This window comes from Myxine glutinosa, chromosome 6, assembly GCF_964187855.1.
Source record: "Myxine glutinosa chromosome 6, kmMyxGlut1.1, whole genome shotgun sequence".
Classification (NCBI taxonomy): Eukaryota; Metazoa; Chordata; class Myxini; order Myxiniformes; family Myxinidae; genus Myxine; species Myxine glutinosa.
In genome coordinates this window covers 38,249,891-38,273,696 of record NC_136266.1, presented here as the reverse complement: position 1 = coordinate 38,273,696, position 23,806 = coordinate 38,249,891, and positions in this window count along the sequence as shown.

Here is a 23,806-nt window from a genome sequence, read left to right as displayed (position 1 = left end):
GTGCAGGAAACCACTTTTGCACTTGTATTAGTGTTGAAAAACCACTTTTCGCACTTGTGTTAGTGTTGAAAAACCACTTTTGCACTTGTATTAGTGTGGAAAAACACTTTTTGCACTTGTATTAGTGTGGAAAAACCACTTTTCGCACTTGTGTTAGTGTTGAGAAACCACTTTTCGCACTTGTGTTGGTGCAGGAAACCACTTTTGCACTTGTATTAGTGTGGAAAAAACACTTTTTGCACTTGTGATAGTGTTGAAAAACCACATTTCGCACTTGTGTTGGTGCAGGAAACCACTTTTGCAGTTGTATTAGTGTGGAAAAAACACTTTTTGCACTTGTGATAGTGTTGAAAAACCACTTTTCGCACTTGTGTTAGTGTTGAAAAACCACTTTTCGCACTTGTGTTGGTGCAGGAAACCACTTTTGCATTTGTATTAGTGTGGAAAAACCACTTTTCGCACTTGTGTTAGTGTTGAAAAACCACTTTTCGCACTTGTGTTAGTGTTGAAAAACCACTATTCGCACTTGTGTTGGTGCACGAAACCACTGTTGCACTTGTATTAGTGTGGAAAAACCACTTTTCGCACTTGTGTTAGTGTTGAAAAACCACTTTTCGCACTTGTGTTGGTGCAGGAAACCACTTTTGCACTTGCATTAGTGTGGAAAAAACACTTTTTGCACTTGTGATAGTGTTGAAAAACCACTTTTCGCACTTGTGTTATTGTTGAAAAACCACTTTTCGCACTTGTGCTGGTGCAGGAAACCACTTTTGCACTTGTATTGGTGTGGCAAAAACACTTTTTGCACTTGTGATAGTGTTGAAAAACCACTTTTCGCACTTGTGTTAGTGTTGAAAAACCACTTTTCGCACTTGTGTTGGTGCAGGAAACCACTTTTGCACTTGTATTAGTGTGGAAAAAACACTTTTTGCTCTTGTGATAGTGTTGAAAAACCACTTTTCGCACTTGTGTTAGTGTTGAAAAACCACTTTTTGCACTTGTGTTGGTGCAGGAAACCACTTTTGCACTTGTATTAGTGTGGAAAAAACACTTTTTGCTCTTGTGTTAGTGTTGAAAAACCACTTTTCGCACTTCTGTTAGTGTCGAAAAACCACTTTTCGCACTTGTGTTAGTGAAGGAAACCACTTTTCGCACTTGTGTTAGTGTTGAAAACCCACTTTTCGCACTTGTGTTAGTGTTGAAAAACCACTTTTGGCACTTGTGTTGGTGCAGGAAACCACTTTTACACTTGTATTAGTGTGGAAAAAACTCTTTTTGCACTTGTGATAGTGTTGAAAAACCACTTTTCGCACTTGTGTTAGTGTTGAAAAACCACTTTTCGCACTTGTGTTGGTGCAGGAAACAACTTTTGCAATTGTATTAGTGTGGAAAAACCACTTTTCGCACTTGAGTTAGTGTTGAAAAACCACTTTTCGCACTTGTGTTAGTGTTGAAAAACCACTTTTCGCACTTGTGTTAGTGTTGAAAAACAACTTTTGCACTTGTATTAGTGTGGAAAAAACACTTTTTGCACTTGTGATAGTGTTGAAAAACCACTTTTCGCACTGTGTTAGTGTTGAAAAACCACTTTTCGCACTTGTGTTGGTGCAGGAAACCACTTTTGCACTTGTATTAGTGTGGACAAACCACTTTTCGCACTTGTGTTAGTGTTGAAAAACCACTTTTCGCACTTGTGTTAGTGTTGAAAAACCACTTTTCGCACTTGTGTTAGTGAAGGAAACCACTTTTCGCACTTGTGTTAGTGTTGAAAACCCACTTTTCGCACTTGTGTTAGTGTTGAAAATCCACTTTTCACACTTGTGTTGGTGCAGGAAACCACTTTTGCAATTGTATTAGTGTGGAAAAAACACGTTTTGCACTTGTGATAGTGTTGAAAAACCACTTTTCGCACTTGTGTTAGTGTTGAAAAACCACTTTTCGCACTTGTGTTGGTGCAGGAAACCACTTTTGCACTTGTATTAGTGTGGAAAAACCACATTTCGCACTTGTGGTAGTGTTGAAAAACCACTTTTCGCACTGGTGTTGGTGAAGGAAACCACTTTTTGCACTTTTGTTAGTGTTGAAAACCACTTTTCGCACATGTGTTAGTGAAGGAAACCACTTTTCGCACTTGTGTTAGTGTTGAAAACCCACTTTTCGCACTTGTGTTAGTGTTGAAAATCCACTTTTCGCACTTGTGTTGGTGCAGGAAACCACTTTTGCACTTGTATTAGTGTGTAAAAAACACTTTTTGCACTTGTGATAGTGTTGAAGAACCACTTTTCGCACTTGTGTTAGTGTTGAAAAACCACTTTTCGCACTTGTGTTCATGCAGGAAACCACTTTTGCACTTCTATTAGTGTGGAAAAAACACTTTTTGCACTTGTGATAGTGTTGAAAAACCACTTTCCGCACTTGTGTTAGTGTTGAAAAACCACTTTTCGCACTTGTGTTGGTGCAGGAAACCACTTTTGCACTTGTATTAGTGTGGAAATCCACTTTTGCACTTGTATTAGTGTGGAAAAAACCACTTTTCGCACTTGTGTTAGTGTTGAAAAACCACTTTTCGCACTTGTGTTAGTGAAGGAAACCACTTTTCGCACTTGTGTTAGTGTTGAAAACCCACTTTTCGCACTTGTGTTAGTGTTGAAAATCCACTTTTCGCACTTGTGTTGGTGCAGGAAACCACTTTTGCACTTGTATTAGTGTCGAAAAAACACTTTTTGCACTTGTGATAATGTTGAAAAACCACTTTTCGCACTTGTGTTAGTGTTGAAAAAACACTTTTCGCACTTGTGTTGGTGCAGGAAACCACTTTTGCACTTGTATTAGTGTGGAAAAAACACTTTTTGCACTTGTGATAGTGTTGAATAACCACTTTTCGCACTTGTGTTAGTGTTGAAAAACCACTTTTCGCACTTGTGTTGGTGCGGGAGACAACTTTTGCACTTGTATTAGTGTGGAAAAACCACTTTTCGCACTTGTGTTAGTGTTGAAAAACCACTTTTCGCACTTGTGTTAGTGTTGAAAAAACACTTTTCGCACTTGTGTTGGTGCAGGAAACCACTTTTGCACTTGTATTAGTGTAGAAAAACCACTTCTCGCACTTGTGTTAGTGTTGAAAAACCACTTTTCGCACTTGTGTTGGTGCAGGAAACCACTTTTGCACTTGTATTTGTGTGGAAAAACCACTTTTCGCACTTATGTTAGTGTTGAAAAACCACTTTTCGCACTGGTGTTGGTGAAGGAAACCACTTTTCGCACTTGTGTTAGTGTTGAAAACCCACTTTTCGCACTTGTGTTAGTGTTGAAAATCCACTTTTCCCACTTGTGTTGGTGCAGGAAACGACTTTTGCACTTGTATTAGTGTGGAAAAAACACTTTTTGCACTTGTGATAGTGTTGAAAAACCACTTTTCGCACTTGTGTTAGTGTTGAAAAACCACTTTTCGCACTTGTGTTGGTGCAGGCAACCACTTTTGCACTTGTATTAGTGTGGAAAAACCACTTCTCGCACTTGTGTTAGTGTTGAAAAACCACTTTTCGCACTTGTGTTGGTGAAGGAAACCACTTTTCGCACTTGTGTTAGTGTTGAAAACCCACTTTTCGCACTTGTGTTAGTGTTGAAAATCCACTTTTCCCACTTGAGTTGGTGCAGGAAACCACTTTTGCACTTGTATTCGTGTGGAAAAAACACTTTTTGCACTTGTGATAGTGTTGAAAAACCACTTTTCGCACTTGTGTTAGTGTTGAAAAACCACTTTTCGCACTTGTGTTGGTGCAGGAAAACCACTTTTGCACTTGTATTAGTGTGGAAAAAACACTTTTTGCACTTGTGATAGTGTTGAAAAACCACTTTTCGCACTTGTGTTAGTGTTGAAAAACCACTTTTCGCACTTGTGTTGGTGCAGGAAACCACTTTTGCACTTGTATTAGTGTGGAAAAACCACTTTTCGCACTTGTGTTAGTGTTGAAAAACAACTTTTCGCACTTGTGTTAGTGTTGAAAAACCATTTTTCGCACTTGTGTTACTGTTGAAAAACCACTTTTCGCACTTGTGTTAGTGTTGAAAAACCACTTTTCGCACTTCTGTTGGTGCAGGAAACCACTTTTGCACTTGTATTAGTGTGGAAAAAACACTTTTTGCACTTGTGATAGTGTTGAAAAAACACTTTTTGCACTTGTGTTAGTGTTGAAAAACCACTTTTCGCACTTGTGTTGGTGCAGGAAACCACTTTTGCACTTGTACTAGTGTGGAAAAACCACTTTTCGCACTTGTGTTAGTGTTGAAAAACCACTTTCCGCAATTGTGTTGGTGCAGGAAACCACTTTTCGCACTTGTGTTAGTGAAGGAAACCACTTTTCGTACTTGTGTTAGTGTTGAAAACCCACTTTTCGCACTTGTGTTAGTGTTGAAAATCCACTTTTCGCACTTGTGTTGGTGCAGGAAACCACTTTTGCACTTGTATTAGTGTGGAAAAAACACTTTTTGCACTTGTGATAGTGTTGAAAAACCACTTTTCGCACTTGTGTTAGTGTTGAAAAACCACTTTTCGCACTTGTGTTGGTGCAGGAAACCACTTTTGCACTTGTATTCGTGTGGAAAAAACACTTTTTGCTCTTGTGATAGTGTTGAAAAACCACTTTTCACACTTGTGTTAGTGTTGAAAAACCACTTTTTGCACTTGTGTTGGTGCAGGAAACCACTTTTGCACTTGTATTAGTGTGGAAAAAACACTTTTTGCTCTTGTGTTAGTGTTGAAAAACCACTTTTCGCACTTGTGTTAGTGTTGAAAAACCACTTTTGGCACTTGTGTTGGTGCAGGAAACCACTTTTACACTTGTATTAGTGTGGAAAAAACTCTTTTTGCACTTGTGATAGTGTTGAAAAACCACTTTTCGCACTTGAGTTAGTGTTGAAAAACCACTTTTCGCACTTGTGTTAGTGTTGAAAAACCACTTTTCGCACTTGTGTTAGTGTTGAAAAACAACTTTTGCACTTGTATTAGTGTGGAAAAAACACTTTTTGCACTTGTGATAGTGTTGAAAAACCACTTTTCGCACTGTGTTAGTGTTGAAAAACCACTTTTCGCACTTGTGTTGGTGCAGGAAACCACTTTTGCACTTGTATTAGTGTGGAAAAACCACTTTTCGCACTTGTGTTAGTGTTGAAAAACCACTTTTCGCACTTGTGTTAGTGTTGAAAAACCACTTTTCGCACTTGTGTTAGTGAAGGAAACCACTTTTCGCAATTGTGTTAGTGTTGAAAACCCACTTTTCGCACTTGTGTTAGTGTTGAAAATCCACTTTTCACACTTGTGTTGGTGCAGGAAACCACTTTTGCAATTGTATTAGTGTGGAAAAAACACGTTTTGCACTTGTGATAGTGTTGAAAAACCACTTTTCGCACTTGTGTTAGTGTTGAAAAACCACTTTTCGCACTTGTGTTGGTGCAGGAAACCACTTTTGCACTTGTATTAGTGTGGAAAAACCACATTTCGCACTTGTGGTAGTGTTGAAAAACCACTTTTCGCACTGGTGTTGGTGAAGGAAACCACTTTTTGCACTTTTGTTAGTGTTGAAAACCACTTTTCGCACATGTGTTAGTGAAGGAAACCACTTTTCGCACTTGTGTTAGTGTTGAAAACCCACTTCTCGCACTTGTGTTAGTGTTGAAAATCCACTTATCGCACTTGTGTTGGTGCAGGAAACCACTTTTGCACTTGTATTAGTGTGTAAAAAACACTTTTTGCACTTGTGATAGTGTTGAAGAACCACTTTTCGCACTTGTGTTAGTGTTGAAAAACCACTTTTCGCACTTGTGTTCATGCAGGAAACCACTTTTGCACTTCTATTAGTGTGGAAAAAACACTTTTTGCACTTGTGATAGTGTTGAAAAACCACTTTTCGCACTTGTGTTAGTGTTGAAGAACCACTTTTCGCACTTGTGTTAGTGTTGAAAAACCACTTTTCGCACTTGTGTTCATGCAGGAAACCACTTTTGCACTTCTATTAGTGTGGAAAAAACACTTTTTGCACTTGTGAAAGTGTTGAAAATCCACTTTTCGCACTTGTGTTGGTGCAGGAAACCACTTTTGCACTTGTATTAGTGTGGAAATCCACTTTTGCACTTGTATTAGTGTGGAAAAAACCACTTTTCGCACTTGTGTTAGTGTTGAAAAACCACTTTTCGCACTTGTGTTGGTGCAGGAAACCACTTTTGCACTTGCATTAGTGTGGAAAAAACACTTTTTGCACTTGTGATAGTGTTGAAAAACCACTTTTCGCACTTGTGTTATTGTTGAAAAACCACTTTTCGCACTTGTGCTGGTGCAGGAAACCACTTTTGCACTTGTATTGGTGTGGCAAAAACACTTTTTGCACTTGTGATAGTGTTGAAAAACCACTTTTCGCACTTGTGTTAGTGTTGAAAAACCACTTTTCGCACTTGTGTTGGTGCAGGAAACCACTTTTGCACTTGTATTAGTGTGGAAAAAACACTTTTTGCTCTTGTGATAGTGTTGAAAAACCACTTTTCGCACTTGTGTTAGTGTTGAAAAACCACTTTTTGCACTTGTGTTGGTGCAGGAAACCACTTTTGCACTTGTATTAGTGTGGAAAAAACACTTTTTGCTCTTGTTATAGTGTTGAAAAACCACTTTTCGCATTTGTGTTAGTGTTGAAAAACCACTTTTCGCACTTGTGTTGGTGCAGGAAACCACTTTTGCACTTGTATTAGTGTGGAAAAACCACTTTTCGCACTTGTGTTAGTGTTGAAAAACCACTTTTGCACTTGTGTTAGTGTTGAAAAACCACTTTTCGCACTTGTGTTGGTGCAGGAAACCACTTTTGCACTTGTATTAGTGTTGAAAAACCACTTTTCGCACTTGTGTTAGTGTTGAAAAACCACTTTTGCACTTGTATTAGTGTGGAAAAAACACTTTTTGCACTTGTATTAGTATGGAAAAACCACTTTTCGCACTTGTGTTAGTGTTGAAAAACCACTTTTCGCACTTGTGTTGGTGCAGGAAACCACTTTTGCACTTGTATTAGTGTTGAAAAACCACTTTTCGCACTTGTGTTAGTGTTGAAAAACCACTTTTGCACTTGTATTAGTGTGGAAAAAACACTTTTTGCACTTGTATTAGTGTGGAAAAACCACTTTTCGCACTTGTGTTAGTGTTGAAAAACCACTTTTCGCACTTGTGTTGGTGCAGGAAACCACTTTTGCACTTGTATTAGTGTGGAAAAAACACTTTTTGCACTTGTGATAGTGTTGAAAAACCACATTTCGCACTTGTGTTGGTGCAGGAAACCACTTTTGCACTTGTATTAGTGTGGAAAAAACACTTTTTGCACTTGTGATAGTGTTGAAAAACCACTTTTCGCACTTGTGTTAGTGTGGAAAACCACTTTTCGCACTTGTGTTGGTGCAGGAAACCACTTTTGCACTTGTATTAGTGTGGCAAAACCACTTTTCGCACTTGTGTTAGTGTTGAAAAACCACTTTTCGCACTTGTGTTAGTGTTGAAAAACCACTATTCGCACTTGTGTTGGTGCACGAAACCACTTTTGCACTTGTATTAGTGTGGAAAAACCACTTTTCGCACTTGTGTTAGTGTTGAAAAACCACTTTTCGCACTTGTGTTAGTGTTGAAAAGCCACTTTTCGCACTTGTGTTGGTGCAGGAAACCACTTTTGCACTTGTATTAGTGTGGAAAAACCACTTTTCGCACTTGTGTTAGTGTGGAAAAACCACTTTTCGCACTTGTGTTGCTGCAGGAAACCACTTTTGCACTTGTATTAGTGTGGAAAAACCACTTTTCGCACTTGTGTTAGTGTTGAAAAACCACTTTTCGCACTTGTGTTAGTGAAGGAAACCACTTTTGCACTTGTATTCGTGTGGAAAAACCACTTTTCGCACTTGTGTTAGTGTTGAAAAACCACTTTTCGCAATTGTTGTAGTGTTGAAAAACCACTTTTCGCACTTGTGTTGGTGCAGGAAACCACTTTTGCACTTGTATTAGTGTGGAAAAAACACTTTTTGCACTTGTGATAGTGTTGAAAAACCACTTTTCGCATTTGTGTTAGTGTTGAAAAACCACTTTTCGCACTTGTGTTGGTGCAGGAAACCACTTTTGCACTTGTATTAGTGTGGAAAATACACTTTTTGCACTTGTGATTGTGTTGAAAAAAACACTTTTTGCACTTGTGTTAGTGTTGAAAAACCACTTTTCGCACTTGTGTTGGTGCAGGAAACCACTTTTGCACTTGTATTAGTGTGGCAAAACCACTTTTCACACTTGTGTTAGTGTTGAAAAACCACTTTTGCACTTGTATTAGTGTGGAAAAAACACTTTTTGCACTTGTATTAGTGTGGAAAAACCACTTTTGCACTTGTATTAGTGTGGAAAAAACACTTTTTGCACTTGTATTAGTATGGAAAAACCACTTTTCGCACTTGTGTTAGTGTTGAAAAACCACTTTTCGCACTTGTGTTGGTGCAGGAAACCACTTTTGCACTTGTATTAGTGTGGAAAAAACACTTTTTGCACTTGTGATAGTGTTGAAAAACCACATTTCGCACTTGTGTTGGTGCAGGAAACCACTTTTGCACTTGTATTAGTGTGGAAAAAACACTTTTTGCACTTGTGATAGTGTTGAAAAACCACTTTTCGCACTTGTGTTAGTGTTGAAAAACCACTTTTCGCACTTGTGTTGGTGCAGGAAACCACTTTTGCACTTGTATTAGTGTGGAAAAACCACTTTTCGCACTTGTGTTAGTGTTGAAAAACCACTTTTCGCACTTGTGTTAGTGTTGAAAAACCACTATTCGCACTTGTGTTGGTGCACGAAACCACTTTTGCACTTGTATTAGTGTGGAAAAACCACTTTTCGCACTTGTGTTAGTGTTGAAAAACCACTTTTCGCACTTGTGTTAGTGTTGAAAAGCCACATTTCGCACTTGTGTTGGTGCAGGAAACCACTTTTGCACTTGTATTAGTGTGGAAAAAACACTTTTTGCACTTGTGTTAGTGTTGAAAAACCACTTTTCGCACTTGTGTTGGTGCAGGAAACCACTTTTGCACTTGTATTAGTGTGGAAAAAACACTTTTCGCACTTGTGTTAGTGTGGAAAACCACTTTTCGCACTTGTGTTAGTGTTGAAAAACCACTTTTCGCACTTGTGTTGGTGCAGGAAACCACTTTTGCACTTGTATTAGTGTCGAAAAACCACTTTTCGCACTTGTGTTAGTGTTGAAAAACCACTTTTCGCACTTGTGTTAGTGTTGTAAAACCACTTTTCGCACTTGTGTTAGTGAAGGAAACCACTTTTGCACTTGTATTAGTGTGGAAAAACCACTTTTCGCACTTGTGTTAGTGTTGAAAAACCACTTTTCACACTTGTGTTAGTGTTGAAAAACCAGTTTTCGCACTTGTGTTGGTGCAGGAAACCACTTTTGCACTTGTATTAGTATGGAAAAACCACTTTTCGCACTTGTGTTAGTGTTGAAAAACCACTTTTCGCACTTGTGTTAGTGTTGAAAAACCACTTTTCGCACTTGTGTTGGTGAAGGAAACCACTTTTGCACTTGTATTAGTGTGGAAAAAGCACTTTTTGCACCTGTGATAGTGTTGAAAAACCACTTTTCGCACTTGTGTTAGTGTTGAAAAACCACTTTTCGCACTTGTGTTAGTGTTGAAAAACCACTTTTCGCACTTGTGTTGGTGCAGGAAAGCACTTTTGCACTTGTATTAGTGTGGAAAAAACACTTTTTGCACTTCTGTTAGTGTTGAAAAACCACTTTTGCACTTGTGTTAGTGTTGAAAAACCACTTTTCGCACTTGTGTTGGTGCAGGAAAGCACTTTTGCACTTGTATTAGTGTTGAAAAACCACTTTTCGCACTTGTGTTAGTGTTGAAAAACCACTTTTGCACTTGTATTAGTGTGGAAAAAACACTTTTTGCACTTGTATTAGTGTGGAAAAACCACTTTTGCACTTGTATTAGTGTGGAAAAAACACTTTTTGCACTTGTATTAGTATGGAAAAACCACTTTTCGCACTTGTGTTAGTGTTGAAAAACCACTTTTCGCACTTGTGTTGGTGCAGGAAACCACTTTTGCACTTGTATTAGTGTTGAAAAACCACTTTTCGCACTTGTGTTAGTGTTGAAAAACCACTTTTGCACTTGTATTAGTGTGGAAAAACACTTTTTGCACTTGTATTAGTGTGGAAAAACCACTTTTCGCACTTGTGTTAGTGTTGAGAAACCACTTTTCGCACTTGTGTTGGTGCAGGAAACCACTTTTGCACTTGTATTAGTGTGGAAAAAACACTTTTTGCACTTGTGATAGTGTTGAAAAACCACATTTCGCACTTGTGTTGGTGCAGGAAACCACTTTTGCAGTTGTATTAGTGTGGAAAAAACACTTTTTGCACTTGTGATAGTGTTGAAAAACCACTTTTCGCACTTGTGTTAGTGTTGAAAAACCACTTTTCGCACTTGTGTTGGTGCAGGAAACCACTTTTGCATTTGTATTAGTGTGGAAAAACCACTTTTCGCACTTGTGTTAGTGTTGAAAAACCACTTTTCGCACTTGTGTTAGTGTTGAAAAACCACTATTCGCACTTGTGTTGGTGCACGAAACCACTGTTGCACTTGTATTAGTGTGGAAAAACCACTTTTCGCACTTGTGTTAGTGTTGAAAAACCACTTTTCGCACTTGTGTTCGTGTTGAAAAGCCACTTTTCGCACTTGTGTTGGTGCAGGAAACCACTTTTGCACTTGTATTAGTGTGGAAAAAACACTTTTTGCACTTGTGTTCGTGTTGAAAAACCACTTTTCGCACTTGTGTTGGTGCAGGAAACCACTTTTGCACTTTTATTAGTGTGGAAAAACCACTTTTCGCACTTGTGTTAGTGTTGAAAAACCACTTTTCGCACTTGTGTTCGTGCAGGAAACCATTTTTGCACTTGTATTAGTGTGGAAAAACCACTTTTCGCACTTGTGTTAGTGTTGAAAAACCACTTTTCACACTTGTGTTAGTGTTGAAAAACCACTTTTCGCACTTGTGTTGGTGCAGGAAACCACTTTTGCACTTGCATTAGTGTGGAAAAAACACTTTTTGCACTTGTGATAGTGTTGAAAAACCACTTTTCGCACTTGTGTTATTGTTGAAAAACCACTTTTCGCACTTGTGCTGGTGCAGGAAACCACTTTTGCACTTGTATTGGTGTGGCAAAAACACTTTTTGCACTTGTGATAGTGTTGAAAAACCACTTTTCGCACTTGTGTTAGTGTTGAAAAACCACTTTTCGCACTTGTGTTGGTGCAGGAAACCACTTTTGCACTTGTATTAGTGTGGAAAAAACACTTTTTGCTCTTGTGATAGTGTTGAAAAACCACTTTTCGCACTTGTGTTAGTGTTGAAAAACCACTTTTTGCACTTGTGTTGGTGCAGGAAACCACTTTTGCACTTGTATTAGTGTGGAAAAAACACTTTTTGCTCTTGTGTTAGTGTTGAAAAACCACTTTTCGCACTTCTGTTAGTGTCGAAAAACCACTTTTCGCACTTGTGTTAGTGAAGGAAACCACTTTTCGCACTTGTGTTAGTGTTGAAAACCCACTTTTCGCACTTGTGTTAGTGTTGAAAAACCACTTTTGGCACTTGTGTTGGTGCAGGAAACCACTTTTACACTTGTATTAGTGTGGAAAAAACTCTTTTTGCACTTGTGATAGTGTTGAAAAACCACTTTTCGCACTTGTGTTAGTGTTGAAAAACCACTTTTCGCACTTGTGTTGGTGCAGGAAACAACTTTTGCAATTGTATTAGTGTGGAAAAACCACTTTTCGCACTTGAGTTAGTGTTGAAAAACCACTTTTCGCACTTGTGTTAGTGTTGAAAAACCACTTTTCGCACTTGTGTTAGTGTTGAAAAACAACTTTTGCACTTGTATTAGTGTGGAAAAAACACTTTTTGCACTTGTGATAGTGTTGAAAAACCACTTTTCGCACTGTGTTAGTGTTGAAAAACCACTTTTCGCACTTGTGTTGGTGCAGGAAACCACTTTTGCACTTGTATTAGTGTGGACAAACCACTTTTCGCACTTGTGTTAGTGTTGAAAAACCACTTTTCGCACTTGTGTTAGTGTTGAAAAACCACTTTTCGCACTTGTGTTAGTGAAGGAAACCACTTTTCGCACTTGTGTTAGTGTTGAAAACCCACTTTTCGCACTTGTGTTAGTGTTGAAAATCCACTTTTCACACTTGTGTTGGTGCAGGAAACCACTTTTGCAATTGTATTAGTGTGGAAAAAACACGTTTTGCACTTGTGATAGTGTTGAAAAACCACTTTTCGCACTTGTGTTAGTGTTGAAAAACCACTTTTTGCACTTGTGTTGGTGCAGGAAACCACTTTTGCACTTGTATTAGTGTGGAAAAACCACATTTCGCACTTGTGGTAGTGTTGAAAAACCACTTTTCGCACTGGTGTTGGTGAAGGAAACCACTTTTTGCACTTTTGTTAGTGTTGAAAACCACTTTTCGCACATGTGTTAGTGAAGGAAACCACTTTTCGCACTTGTGTTAGTGTTGAAAACCCACTTTTCGCACTTGTGTTAGTGTTGAAAATCCACTTTTCGCACTTGTGTTGGTGCAGGAAACCACTTTTGCACTTGTATTAGTGTGTAAAAAACACTTTTTGCACTTGTGATAGTGTTGAAGAACCACTTTTCGCACTTGTGTTAGTGTTGAAAAACCACTTTTCGCACTTGTGTTCATGCAGGAAACCACTTTTGCACTTCTATTAGTGTGGAAAAAACACTTTTTGCACTTGTGATAGTGTTGAAAAACCACTTTTCGCACTTGTGTTAGTGTTGAAGAACCACTTTTCGCACTTGTGTTAGTGTTGAAAAACCACTTTTCGCACTTGTGTTCATGCAGGAAACCACTTTTGCACTTCTATTAGTGTGGAAAAAACACTTTTTGCACTTGTGAAAGTGTTGAAAATCCACTTTTCGCACTTGTGTTGGTGCAGGAAACCACTTTTGCACTTGTATTAGTGTGGAAATCCACTTTTGCACTTGTATTAGTGTGGAAAAAACCACTTTTCGCACTTGTGTTAGTGTTGAAAAACCACTTTTCGCACTTGTGTTGGTGCAGGAAACCACTTTTGCACTTGCATTAGTGTGGAAAAAACACTTTTTGCACTTGTGATAGTGTTGAAAAACCACTTTTCGCACTTGTGTTATTGTTGAAAAACCACTTTTCGCACTTGTGCTGGTGCAGGAAACCACTTTTGCACTTGTATTGGTGTGGCAAAAACACTTTTTGCACTTGTGATAGTGTTGAAAAACCACTTTTCGCACTTGTGTTAGTGTTGAAAAACCACTTTTCGCACTTGTGTTGGTGCAGGAAACCACTTTTGCACTTGTATTAGTGTGGAAAAAACACTTTTTGCTCTTGTGATAGTGTTGAAAAACCACTTTTCGCACTTGTGTTAGTGTTGAAAAACCACTTTTTGCACTTGTGTTGGTGCAGGAAACCACTTTTGCACTTGTATTAGTGTGGAAAAAACACTTTTTGCTCTTGTTATAGTGTTGAAAAACCACTTTTCGCATTTGTGTTAGTGTTGAAAAACCACTTTTCGCACTTGTGTTGGTGCAGGAAACCACTTTTGCACTTGTATTAGTGTGGAAAAACCACTTTTCGCACTTGTGTTAGTGTTGAAAAACCACTTTTGCACTTGTGTTAGTGTTGAAAAACCACTTTTCGCACTTGTGTTGGTGCAGGAAACCACTTTTGCACTTGTATTAGTGTTGAAAAACCACTTTTCACACTTGTGTTAGTGTTGAAAAACCACTTTTGCACTTGTATTAGTGTGGAAAAAACACTTTTTGCACTTGTATTAGTATGGAAAAACCACTTTTCGCACTTGTGTTAGTGTTGAAAAACCACTTTTCGCACTTGTGTTGGTGCAGGAAACCACTTTTGCACTTGTATTAGTGTTGAAAAACCACTTTTCGCACTTGTGTTAGTGTTGAAAAACCACTTTTGCACTTGTATTAGTGTGGAAAAAACACTTTTTGCACTTGTATTAGTGTGGAAAAACCACTTTTCGCACTTGTGTTAGTGTTGAAAAACCACTTTTCGCACTTGTGTTGGTGCAGGAAACCACTTTTGCACTTGTATTAGTGTGGAAAAAACACTTTTTGCACTTGTGATAGTGTTGAAAAACCACATTTCGCACTTGTGTTGGTGCAGGAAACCACTTTTACACTTGTATTAGTGTGGAAAAAACACTTTTTGCACTTGTGATAGTGTTGAAAAACCACTTTTCGCACTTGTGTTAGTGTGGAAAAACCACTTTTCGCACTTGTGTTGGTGCAGGAAACCACTTTTGCACTTGTATTAGTGTGGCAAAACCACTTTTCGCACTTGTGTTAGTGTTGAAAAACCACTTTTCGCACTTGTGTTAGTGTTGAAAAACCACTATTCGCACTTGTGTTGGTGCACGAAACCACTTTTGCACTTGTATTAGTGTGGAAAAACCACTTTTCGCACTTGTGTTAGTGTTGAAAAACCACTTTTCGCACTTGTGTTAGTGTTGAAAAGCCACTTTTCGCACTTGTGTTGGTGCAGGAAACCACTTTTGCACTTGTATTAGTGTGGAAAAACCACTTTTCGCACTTGTGTTAGTGTGGAAAAACCACTTTTCGCACTTGTGTTGCTGCAGGAAACCACTTTTGCACTTGTATTAGTGTGGAAAAACCACTTTTCGCACTTGTGTTAGTGTTGAAAAACCACTTTTCGCACTTGTGTTAGTGAAGGAAACCACTTTTGCACTTGTATTCGTGTGGAAAAACCACTTTTCGCACTTGTGTTAGTGTTGAAAAACCACTTTTCGCAATTGTTGTAGTGTTGAAAAACCACTTTTCGCACTTGTGTTGGTGCAGGAAACCACTTTTGCACTTGTATTAGTGTGGAAAAAACACTTTTTGCACTTGTGATAGTGTTGAAAAACCACTTTTCGCATTTGTGTTAGTGTTGAAAAACCACTTTTCGCACTTGTGTTGGTGCAGGAAACCACTTTTGCACTTGTATTAGTGTGGAAAATACACTTTTTGCACTTGTGATTGTGTTGAAAAAAACACTTTTTGCACTTGTGTTAGTGTTGAAAAACCACTTTTCGCACTTGTGTTGGTGCAGGAAACCACTTTTGCACTTGTATTAGTGTGGCAAAACCACTTTTCACACTTGTGTTAGTGTTGAAAAACCACTTTTGCACTTGTATTAGTGTGGAAAAAACACTTTTTGCACTTGTATTAGTGTGGAAAAACCACTTTTGCACTTGTATTAGTGTGGAAAAAACACTTTTTGCACTTGTATTAGTATGGAAAAACCACTTTTCGCACTTGTGTTAGTGTTGAAAAACCACTTTTCGCACTTGTGTTGGTGCAGGAAACCACTTTTGCACTTGTATTAGTGTGGAAAAAACACTTTTTGCACTTGTGATAGTGTTGAAAAACCACATTTCGCACTTGTGTTGGTGCAGGAAACCACTTTTGCACTTGTATTAGTGTGGAAAAAACACTTTTTGCACTTGTGATAGTGTTGAAAAACCACTTTTCGCACTTGTGTTAGTGTTGAAAAACCACTTTTCGCACTTGTGTTGGTGCAGGAAACCACTTTTGCACTTGTATTAGTGTGGAAAAACCACTTTTCGCACTTGTGTTAGTGTTGAAAAACCACTTTTCGCACTTGTGTTAGTGTTGAAAAACCACTATTCGCACTTGTGTTGGTGCACGAAACCACTTTTGCACTTGTATTAGTGTGGAAAAACCACTTTTCGCACTTGTGTTAATGTTGAAAAACCACTTTTCGCACTTGTGTTAGTGTTGAAAAGCCACATTTCGCACTTGTGTTGGTGCAGGAAACCACTTTTGCACTTGTATTAGTGTGGAAAAAACACTTTTTGCACTTGTGTTAGTGTTGAAAAACCACTTTTCGCACTTGTGTTGGTGCAGGAAACCACTTTTGCACTTGTATTAGTGTGGAAAAAACACTTTTCGCACTTGTGTTAGTGTGGAAAACCACTTTTCGCACTTGTGTTAGTGTTGAAAAACCACTTTTCGCACTTGTGTTGGTGCAGGAAACCACTTTTGCACTTGTATTAGTGTCGAAAAACCACTTTTCGCACTTGTGTTAGTGTTGAAAAACCACTTTTCGCACTTGTGTTAGTGTTGAAAAACCACTTTTCGCACTTGTGTTAGTGAAGGAAACCACTTTTGCACTTGTATTAGTGTGGAAAAACCACTTTTCGCACTTGTGTTAGTGTTGAAAAACCACTTTTCACACTTGTGTTAGTGTTGAAAAACCAGTTTTCGCACTTGTGTTGGTGCAGGAAACCACTTTTGCACTTGTATTAGTATGGAAAAACCACTTTTCGCACTTGTGTTAGTGTTGAAAAACCACTTTTCGCACTTGTGTTAGTGTTGAAAAACCACTTTTCGCACTTGTGTTGGTGAAGGAAACCACTTTTGCACTTGTATTAGTGTGGAAAAAGCACTTTTTGCACCTGTGATAGTGTTGAAAAACCACTTTTCGCACTTGTGTTAGTGTTGAAAAACCACTTTTCGCACTTGTGTTAGTGTTGAAAAACCACTTTTCGCACTTGTGTTGGTGCAGGAAAGCACTTTTGCACTTGTATTAGTGTGGAAAAAACACTTTTTGCACTTCTGTTAGTGTTGAAAAACCACTTTTGCACTTGTGTTAGTGTTGAAAAACCACTTTTCGCACTTGTGTTGGTGCAGGAAAGCACTTTTGCACTTGTATTAGTGTTGAAAAACCACTTTTCGCACTTGTGTTAGTGTTGAAAAACCACTTTTGCACTTGTATTAGTGTGGAAAAAACACTTTTTGCACTTGTATTAGTGTGGAAAAACCACTTTTGCACTTGTATTAGTGTGGAAAAAACACTTTTTGCACTTGTATTAGTATGGAAAAACCACTTTTCGCACTTGTGTTAGTGTTGAAAAACCACTTTTCGCACTTGTGTTGGTGCAGGAAACCACTTTTGCACTTGTATTAGTGTTGAAAAACCACTTTTCGCACTTGTGTTAGTGTTGAAAAACCACTTTTGCACTTGTATTAGTGTGGAAAAACACTTTTTGCACTTGTATTAGTGTGGAAAAACCACTTTTCGCACTTGTGTTAGTGTTGAGAAACCACTTTTCGCACTTGTGTTGGTGCAGGAAACCACTTTTGCACTTGTATTAGTGTGGAAAAAACACTTTTTGCACTTGTGATAGTGTTGAAAAACCACATTTCGCACTTGTGTTGGTGCAGGAAACCACTTTTGCAGTTGTATTAGTGTGGAAAAAACACTTTTTGCACTTGTGATAGTGTTGAAAAACCACTTTTCGCACTTGTGTTAGTGTTGAAAAACCACTTTTCGCACTTGTGTTGGTGCAGGAAACCACTTTTGCATTTGTATTAGTGTGGAAAAACCACTTTTCGCACTTGTGTTAGTGTTGAAAAACCACTTTTCGCACTTGTGTTAGTGTTGAAAAACCACTATTCGCACTTGTGTTGGTGCACGAAACCACTGTTGCACTTGTATTAGTGTGGAAAAACCACTTTTCGCACTTGTGTTAGTGTTGAAAAACCACTTTTCGCACTTGTGTTCGTGTTGAAAAGCCACTTTTCGCACTTGTGTTGGTGCAGGAAACCACTTTTGCACTTGTATTAGTGTGGAAAAAACACTTTTTGCACTTGTGTTCGTGTTGAAAAACCACTTTTCGCACTTGTGTTGGTGCAGGAAACCACTTTTGCACTTTTATTAGTGTGGAAAAACCACTTTTCGCACTTGTGTTAGTGTTGAAAAACCACTTTTCGCACTTGTGTTAGTGTTGAAAAACCACTTTTCGCACTTGTGTTGGTGCAGGAAACCACTTTTGCACTTGCATTAGTGTGGAAAAAACACTTTTTGCACTTGTGATAGTGTTGAAAAACCACTTTTCGCACTTGTGTTATTGTTGAAAAACCACTTTTCGCACTTGTGCTGGTGCAGGAAACCACTTTTGCACTTGTATTGGTGTGGCAAAAACACTTTTTGCACTTGTGATAGTGTTGAAAAACCACTTTTCGCACTTGTGTTAGTGTTGAAAAACCACTTTTCGCACTTGTGTTGGTGCAGGAAACCACTTTTGCACTTGTATTAGTGTGGAAAAAACACTTTTTGCTCTTGTGATAGTGTTGAAAAACCACTTTTCGCACTTGTGTTAGTGTTGAAAAACCACTTTTTGCACTTGTGTTGGTGCAGGAAACCACTTTTGCACTTGTATTAGTGTGGAAAAAACACTTTTTGCTCTTGTGTTATTGTTGAAAAACCACTTTTCGCACTTGTGCTGGTGCAGGAAACCACTTTTGCACTTGTATTGGTGTGGCAAAAACACTTTTTGCACTTGTGATAGTGTTGAAAAACCACTTTTCGCACTTGTGTTAGTGTTGAAAAACCACTTTTCGCACTTGTGTTGGTGCAGGAAACCACTTTTGCACTTGTATTAGTGTGGAAAAAACACTTTTTGCTCTTGTGATAGTGTTGAAAAACCACTTTTCGCACTTGTGTTAGTGTTGAAAAACCACTTTTTGCACTTGTGTTGGTGCAGGAAACCACTTTTGCACTTGTATTAGTGTGGAAAAAACACTTTTTGCTCTTGTGTTAGTGTTGAAAAACCACTTTTCGCACTTCTGTTAGTGTCGAAAAACCACTTTTCGCACTTGTGTTAGTGAAGGAAACCACTTTTCGCACTTGTGTTAGTGTTGAAAACCCACTTTTCGCACTTGTGTTAGTGTTGAAAAACCACTTTTGGCACTTGTGTTGGTGCAGGAAACCACTTTTACACTTGTATTAGTGTGGAAAAAACTCTTTTTGCACTTGTGATAGTGTTGAAAAACCACTTTTCGCACTTGTGTTAGTGTTGAAAAACCACTTTTCGCACTTGTGTTGGTGCAGGAAACAACTTTTGCAATTGTATTAGTGTGGAAAAACCACTTTTCGCACTTGAGTTAGTGTTGAAAAACCACTTTTCGCACTTGTGTTAGTGTTGAAAAACCACTTTTCGCACTTGTGTTAGTGTTGAAAAACAACTTTTGCACTTGTATTAGTGTGGAAAAAACACTTTTTGCACTTGTGATAGTGTTGAAAAACCACTTTTCGCACTGTGTTAGTGTTGAAAAACCACTTTTCGCACTTGTGTTGGTGCAGGAAACCACTTTTGCACTTGTATTAGTGTGGACAAACCACTTTTCGCACTTGTGTTAGTGTTGAAAAACCACTTTTCGCACTTGTGTTAGTGTTGAAAAACCACTTTTCGCACTTGTGTTAGTGAAGGAAACCACTTTTCGCACTTGTGTTAGTGTTGAAAACCCACTTTTCGCACTTGTGTTAGTGTTGAAAATCCACTTTTCACACTTGTGTTGGTGCAGGAAACCACTTTTGCAATTGTATTAGTGTGGAAAAAACACGTTTTGCACTTGTGATAGTGTTGAAAAACCACTTTTCGCACTTGTGTTAGTGTTGAAAAACCACTTTTCGCACTTGTGTTGGTGCAGGAAACCACTTTGCACTTGTATTAGTGTGGAAAAACCACATTTCGCACTTGTGGTAGTGTTGAAAAACCACTTTTCGCACTGGTGTTGGTGAAGGAAACCACTTTTTGCACTTTTGTTAGTGTTGAAAACCACTTTTCGCACATGTGTTAGTGAAGGAAACCACTTTTCGCACTTGTGTTAGTGTTGAAAACCCACTTTTCGCACTTGTGTTAGTGTTGAAAATCCACTTTTCGCACTTGTGTTGGTGCAGGAAACCACTTTTGCACTTGTATTAGTGTGTAAAAAACACTTTTTGCACTTGTGATAGTGTTGAAGAACCACTTTTCGCACTTGTGTTAGTGTTGAAAAACCACTTTTCGCACTTGTGTTCATGCAGGAAACCACTTTTGCACTTCTATTAGTGTGGAAAAAACACTTTTTGCACTTGTGATAGTGTTGAAAAACCACTTTTCGCACTTGTGTTAGTGTTGAAAAACCACTTTTCGCACTTGTGTTGGTGCAGGAAACCACTTTTGCACTTGTATTAGTGTGGAAATCCACTTTTGCACTTGTATTAGTGTGGAAAAAACCACTTTTCGCACTTGTGTTAGTGTTGAAAAACCACTTTTCGCACTTGTGTTGGTGCAGGAAACCACTTTTGCACTTGTATTAGTGTGGAAATCCACTTTTGCACTTGTATTAGTGTGGAAAAAACCACTTTTCGCACTTGTGTTAGTGTTGAAAAACCACTTTTCGCACTTGTGTTGGTGCAGGAAACCACTTTTGCACTTGTATTAGTGTGGAAAAAACACTTTTTGCACTTGTGATAGTGTTGAATAACCACTTTTCGCACTTGTGTTAGTGTTGAAAAACCACTTTTCGCACTTGTGTTGGTGCGGGAGACAACTTTTGCACTTGTATTAGTGTGGAAAAACCACTTTTCGCACTTGTGTTAGTGTTGAAAAACCACTTTTCGCACTTGTGTTAGTGTTGAAAAAACACTTTTCGCACTTGTGTTGGTGCAGGAAACCACTTTTGCACTTGTATTAGTGTAGAAAAACCACTTCTCGCACTTGTGTTAGTGTTGAAAAACCACTTTTCGCACTTGTGTTGGTGCAGGAAACCACTTTTGCACTTGTATTTGTGTGGAAAAACCACTTTTCGCACTTGTGTTAGTGTTGAAAAACCACTTTTCGCACTTGTGTTAGTGTTGAAAAACCACTATTCGCACTTGTGTTGGTGCACGAAACCACTGTTGCACTTGTATTAGTGTGGAAAAACCACTTTTCGCACTTGTGTTAGTGTTGAAAAACCACTTTTCGCACTTGTGTTCGTGTTGAAAAGCCACTTTTCGCACTTGTGTTGGTGCAGGAAACCACTTTTGCACTTGTATTAGTGTGGAAAAAACACTTTTTGCACTTGTGTTCGTGTTGAAAAACCACTTTTCGCACTTGTGTTGGTGCAGGAAACCACTTTTGCACTTTTATTAGTGTGGAAAAACCACTTTTCGCACTTGTGTTAGTGTTGAAAAACCACTTTTCGCACTTGTGTTCGTGCAGGAAACCATTTTTGCACTTGTATTAGTGTGGAAAAACCACTTTTCGCACTTGTGTTAGTGTTGAAAAACCACTTTTCACACTTGTGTTAGTGTTGAAAAACCACTTTTCGCACTTGTGTTGGTGCAGGAAACCACTTTTGCACTTGCATTAGTGTGGAAAAAACACTTTTTGCACTTGTGATAGTGTTGAAAAACCACTTTTCGCACTTGTGTTATTGTTGAAAAACCACTTTTCGCACTTGTGCTGGTGCAGGAAACCACTTTTGCACTTGTATTGGTGTGGCAAAAACACTTTTTGCACTTGTGATAGTGTTGAAAAACCACTTTTCGCACTTGTGTTAGTGTTGAAAAACCACTTTTCGCACTTGTGTTGGTGCAGGAAACCACTTTTGCACTTGTATTAGTGTGGAAAAAACACTTTTTGCTCTTGTGATAGTGTTGAAAAACCACTTTTCGCACTTGTGTTAGTGTTGAAAAACCACTTTTTGCACTTGTGTTGGTGCAGGAAACCACTTTTGCACTTGTATTAGTGTGGAAAAAACACTTTTTGCTCTTGTGTTAGTGTTGAAAAACCACTTTTCGCACTTCTGTTAGTGTCGAAAAACCACTTTTCGCACTTGTGTTAGTGAAGGAAACCACTTTTCGCACTTGTGTTAGTGTTGAAAACCCACTTTTCGCACTTGTGTTAGTGTTGAAAAACCACTTTTGGCACTTGTGTTGGTGCAGGAAACCACTTTTACACTTGTATTAGTGTGGAAAAAACTCTTTTTGCACTTGTGATAGTGTTGAAAAACCACTTTTCGCACTTGTGTTAGTGTTGAAAAACCACTTTTCGCACTTGTGTTGGTGCAGGAAACAACTTTTGCAATTGTATTAGTGTGGAAAAACCACTTTTCGCACTTGAGTTAGTGTTGAAAAACCACTTTTCGCACTTGTGTTAGTGTTGAAAAACCACTTTTCGCACTTGTGTTAGTGTTGAAAAACAACTTTTGCACTTGTATTAGTGTGGAAAAAACACTTTTTGCACTTGTGATAGTGTTGAAAAACCACTTTTCGCACTGTGTTAGTGTTGAAAAACCACTTTTCGCACTTGTGTTGGTGCAGGAAACCACTTTTGCACTTGTATTAGTGTGGACAAACCACTTTTCGCACTTGTGTTAGTGTTGAAAAACCACTTTTCGCACTTGTGTTAGTGTTGAAAAACCACTTTTCGCACTTGTGTTAGTGAAGGAAACCACTTTTCGCACTTGTGTTAGTGTTGAAAACCCACTTTTCGCACTTGTGTTAGTGTTGAAAATCCACTTTTCACACTTGTGTTGGTGCAGGAAACCACTTTTGCAATTGTATTAGTGTGGAAAAAACACGTTTTGCACTTGTGATAGTGTTGAAAAACCACTTTTCGCACTTGTGTTAGTGTTGAAAAACCACTTTTCGCACTTGTGTTGGTGCAGGAAACCACTTTTGCACTTGTATTAGTGTGGAAAAACCACATTTCGCACTTGTGGTAGTGTTGAAAAACCACTTTTCGCACTGGTGTTGGTGAAGGAAACCACTTTTTGCACTTTTGTTAGTGTTGAAAACCACTTTTCGCACATGTGTTAGTGAAGGAAACCACTTTTCGCACTTGTGTTAGTGTTGAAAACCCACTTTTCGCACTTGTGTTAGTGTTGAAAATCCACTTTTCGCACTTGTGTTGGTGCAGGAAACCACTTTTGCACTTGTATTAGTGTGTAAAAAACACTTTTTGCACTTGTGATAGTGTTGAAGAACCACTTTTCGCACTTGTGTTAGTGTTGAAAAACCACTTTTCGCACTTGTGTTCATGCAGGAAACCACTTTTGCACTTCTATTAGTGTGGAAAAAACACTTTTTGCACTTGTGATAGTGTTGAAAAACCACTTTTCGCACTTGTGTTAGTGTTGAAAAACCACTTTTCGCACTTGTGTTGGTGCAGGAAACCACTTTTGCACTTGTATTAGTGTGGAAATCCACTTTTGCACTTGTATTAGTGTGGAAAAAACCACTTTTCGCACTTGTGTTAGTGTTGAAAAACCACTTTTCGCACTTGTGTTAGTGAAGGAAACCACTTTTCGCACTTGTGTTAGTGTTGAAAACCCACTTTTCGCACTTGTGTTAGTGTTGAAAATCCACTTTTCGCACTTGTGTTGGTGCAGGAAACCACTTTTGCACTTGTATTAGTGTCGAAAAAACACTTTTTGCACTTGTGATAATGTTGAAAAACCACTTTTCGCACTTGTGTTAGTGTTGAAAAAACACTTTTCGCACTTGTGTTGGTGCAGGAAACCACTTTTGCACTTGTATTAGTGTGGAAAAAACACTTTTTGCACTTGTGATAGTGTTGAATAACCACTTTTCGCACTTGTGTTAGTGTTGAAAAACCACTTTTCGCACTTGTGTTGGTGCGGGAGACAACTTTTGCACTTGTATTAGTGTGGAAAAACCACTTTTCGCACTTGTGTTAGTGTTGAAAAACCACTTTTCGCACTTGTGTTAGTGTTGAAAAAACACTTTTCGCACTTGTGTTGGTGCAGGAAACCACTTTTGCACTTGTATTAGTGTAGAAAAACCACTTCTCGCACTTGTGTTAGTGTTGAAAAACCACTTTTCGCACTTGTGTTGGTGCAGGAAACCACT